Genomic DNA, 4752 nt, shown 5'->3' on the forward strand with positions numbered 1-4752 from the left:
TCTCCCGCCATCGGCAAGGTGCGCCACGCGGAAGACACATGTGCAGCGACAAGACTCTGCCCCACGCCCCCGGCAAGAGCAAGTAACCGGCAACGCGTGCGGCTTCAAAGGAGACCGCGCCGAGCAGGCGACTCCACGACGGTGAAGGCACGAGCAGCGGCGTCTCCCTCCTCGCCCTGCCTCGCCAGCTCGCCAAGCGCACTGCACCGGCCCCTGGCGCAGACTCGGTGGCCGAGTTCTTCGAGGGCGCCCAAGACACCCTGCCTCCCCCTCCTCCCCGCGCCGACGCCCAGGCTCCGGTGATCGACCAGATGATAGCCGCCAAGCTGGCCAAGCCGCTCGCCTTTGACGCTGATGAAGGGAGGGGACAACAATGGCTCCCTGGACCTGGGGCCTGCTCTCTCCCTAGCACGCCACACCCCCCAGGCGACGGCCACGCATGCGGTGCAGTTAGGAGAAGTCACCCAGAAGGTCACATAGATGCAGCTCCAGGGCGATGCCGCAGACACAGAGCCGCCCCTCTTCGCGCCCTTGCCCCAAGCAGTGATCGGCCGGCAGCCGGTCAGAGACAAGACGCCCCTCAAGACCAGGGTAGTGCCCAAGCCGACTCAACAGAGCCTCAGGCAAGCCAGCAATCCATCACCAGTGCCAGTCTGCCAGAGGGCGACGCTGTGTCTGGTGCACGGGCTTGGGATCCTTGGCCCAAAGGAGAAGATGACGGCCCAGGAAGCGGAGGCCCTCATTCGCTGCTTCGACGAACCGTTGACGGACTCCGACATTGCTGCCATAGCGAAGCTCACCCACCTCGACCCCAGAGCGCTCAAGGCAATCGCCGGCGTCAACGACCACGTAGATGAGGCCCCGGGGCCCTCTGTTACCCCATGTTAGTTGCCTCCCGCAGCTCTCCTCGTTGACGACGACCAGCATGGTGCTGGAGTAGCGTAGGTTCCTTCATGTGTCAAGATTGCTGTAACCGTAGAGTGGGTAGGAGGATAGTTGTCTGCCGGCGGGGTTTTGGGCCTATTGGTGGCCGCCCGCAACCCCAGGACAGTCCAGATGTGTACCTGTATTTCCTTTCAACGAGTGACAGTCGTCGGCAAAATGGCCGGTTCCGCCTCTCTGTAGTTAGCATGATGAGTGTCTATTGGTTTACCCATGATTGACACTAACTGCCCCGTCATGAGCTGGAATGTCCGAGGCCTAAACACACCGACGCGCCGTGCAGTCATTTGCGACACTGCCAACACACACAAGCTTGCAACCCTGTGCCTTCAGGAGACTAAGATAGATTGTTGGTCGGCGGCCCTAGCTAGAGAGGTAGGAGGTGCAAGGCTTGACGATTGTGTCGTCCTCCCAGCGATAGGGACGCGTGGAGGGATTGCAATCTTCTGGAACTCCACTCTTGTCTCCGTCCAATCTCAAGCTATAGGGCAATTCTCAATCATCGCCAGAGTAACGCTTGCAAATTCCGTGACTTCCTACTGGCTGACCACGGTCTATGGGCCTACTGACGAAGTACGGAAGGATGACTTCCTCGCCGAGCTTGCAAGCGTTGCGCCCCCACCTGGCGAAGCGTGGTTGATCAATGGCGATTTCAATATCATCTACGAGGCTAGGGATAAAAGCAACAGTAACATAAATCGCCGGATCATGGGAAAGTTCAGAGCAGCCATAGATGCAGCTGGTTTGCATGAAATCAAATGCAAAAATCGTCGTTTCACTTGGAGTAACGAGCGACGAGTCCCGACACTAGTTAGCATAGATAAATTCTTCTGCACCATCGCCTGGGAGAGCCTGTTCCCGACCTACCTCCTCCACGCAGCCTCCACATCTTGCTCCGATCACCGCCCCCTACTCCTGGCACCAACTGCAGCCCCTCGACAGCCAGCCCGGTTCAGATTTGAAGCGTTCTGGCCCAAGCATCCACATTTCCATGAAACCGTAGAGCGGGCATGGAATCGCCCCACGCCGGCGCGCTGCGCTTTCGCCAGGCTGAACATCAAGATGGCCCGGGTGGCCAGAGACTTAAAGACCTGGAGTAAATCGCTTTTCAACGATGCCAAGATGCAACTACACCTCGCCACCGAAATCGTACTGCGCCTTGATGTAGCACAAGAAAAAGGGCGCTCTCAAATATGGAATTCCACCTTCGCAAATCCCTCAAGTTGCGCATTCTAGGGCTAGCCGCAATCGAGAGGGCTAGAAAACGACAAGCCTCCCGAGTTACATGGCTGCGCGCCGGAGATGCCTCGGCCGCCTTCTTTCAGGCAAAGATCAACTCTAGAAATAGGAAGAAGTTCATCCACACCCTACATGGACCTACAGGTGTGACCACATCTCAGGAGGATAAGGAAGCACTGATCTATGATCATTTTAACTCCTTGCTGGGGACGCCGGCCCGTCGAGACACCACCATCCACTGGAACTCCCTCGACCTACCTCACCTTCAAGGGGGTGGCCTAGATAACCCTTTCACCGAAGAAGAAGTATGGCTCGCGATCAAATGCTCTCCAGTTGAGCGTGCACCAGGATCGGATGGCTTCTCGGGCATTTTCTTCAGAAGCTGTTGGACTGTCATCAAGGACGACATCATGGCAGCTTTTAGCCAATTCTACAACTTAGTTGGTACAAATTTTGCATCTATCAACACGGCCCTGGTGGCCCTGATCCCAAAGAAGGATGGAGCCTCCTAAATTGCAGATTTTCGACCCATCAGCTTAATCCACTCCATCGCCAAGCTTATTGCAAAGGTGCTCTCAATGCGGCTGGCCACGGTGATCCATACGCTAGTCTCCCCAGCGCAATCGGCCTTTCTCCGGACCAAGTGTATCCATGATAGCTTCCTCTACGTCCAGAATTGTGTCAAGGCACTCCATAGAAAGAAAACCCCGGCCTTGCTACTAAAACTGGACATTGCCAAGGCATTCGACAATGTATCATGGGAATACATATTAGAGCTGCTGCAAAAGCTAGGTTTTAGCGCTAGATGGAGAGATTGGATTGCCCTCCTACTCTCTACCTCATCATCGTCCTTCCTGCTAAATGGCATCCCGGGCCAGCGAATCCTCCACCGTCGAGGACTGCGACAAGGCGACCCCCTTTCGCCGTTTCTATTCATCCTAGCGATCGACCCCCTGCATCACATTCTACGGGAGGCCACCCAACGGCAACTAATTGCGCCTATACCAGGAAGGGAACTAAAACTTCGTATTAGCCTCTACGCTGACGATGTGGTCATCTTCGCCAACCCAGTGCAACACGAGGTAGATGCACTCCTAGACATCCTCCAAGACTTCGGCAAATCAACGGGCCTGCATATAAACCCTTCAAAATCGTCGGCCCTCCCCATTAGATGCGAGAATATTGACCTACCGACTGTGCTACACAATTTTGGAGGCAATCTAGGACAGTTTCCCACTACATACCTTGGGCTCCCAATCACCATCACCCGGCTGAGGCTGGCAAACCTACAGTTCATCCTAGATAGAATCAAAGCCAGGTTGGTTGGCTGGAAGGGCAAGCTACTTCCCATTGCAAGTAGGAGAGTGCTGATTCGAAGTGTTCTCAGCGCCATGCCAACTTTTGCGCTCACTGTACTAAAAGTTCCAAAGAAGCTATTGAAAGAAATTGACAAGTGCAGACGCCGGTTCCTATGGAAACATGATGACGAGCTGACGGGGGTCAGCTGCAAAGTAAGCTGGCCCGTGGTGTGTGCGCCAACCTCCAGGGGGGGCCTGGGCATCCCGGACCTGGACCGCTTCAGCCGTGCCTTGCGACTGCGATGGCTCTGGATCCCCTGGGTTGATCCGGACCGCCCATGGGTGGGCACGACACCACCATGCAACGGGGAAGACAAAGCTCTGTTTGCGGCTGCGACGATGGTAACAATTGGGGATGGTTCAACAGCCCTGTTCTGGCACTCCTCTTGGATCGGCCCAATCACGCTGGCCACTGCCTACCCAGCCCTCCTCAACCACTCCAAGCGCAAAAACAAGACAGTTCAAGAAGCTCTTAGAAACGACACTTGGATTGAAGACCTGAGACATGGAGACACGCAGCCGCTGCTACAGCAGTTCATCCAGATCAACCGCTTGATCATCGCCGCTGCCCCGGAGCTCCGGGAGGGGGAGAGGGATACAATCTGATGGAACCACGAGGAAACAGGCAAATACACATCAAAGTCAGCATATGCCATGTAGTTCCAGGGACGGATCCTATCAGCTTTGGATGAGCTCGTTTGGAAAACATGGGCACCAGGAAACATCAAATTCTTCGCTTGGCTGCTACTGAAAGATCGCCTCTGGACAAATGATCGTCTCCAACGGCGCGGTTGGCCAAACAACTATTTCTGCCAGTTTTGTGTCCGCAACCTGAAGTCGACCCACCACTTGTTCTGGTCATGCCAAACAGCGCTTGAGGTCTGGGACTTGATGGGATCAAGAGAAGGATGCCAACAGCTAGCTCCACACCACTCATGGCAAAATTCCAACTCTAAAGCGATCATGCAACGGATGATCAGCAAGACCCCGCCGGCCAAACGGAAGGGCGCCAGCAGGATCATGCTTTTGACTTGCTGGGAGATATGAAAAGAGCGGAACAGTTGCATTTTCAGAGGCAAGCAGTCGGCTGCAAGGGACATCGCCAAGCCCATCAAAAATTCAGTGCATCTTTGGCGGCAGGCGGGCGCAGCATGCTTGGAGAGACCCTTCTGTGATCCGCCATGAGATATAGGCCATTGTTTTTTTTCCACTT

The sequence above is a fragment of the Triticum dicoccoides genome, chromosome 3A, assembly GCF_002162155.2.
Source record: "Triticum dicoccoides isolate Atlit2015 ecotype Zavitan chromosome 3A, WEW_v2.0, whole genome shotgun sequence".
In the NCBI taxonomy this organism is placed as follows: domain Eukaryota; kingdom Viridiplantae; phylum Streptophyta; class Magnoliopsida; order Poales; family Poaceae; genus Triticum; species Triticum dicoccoides.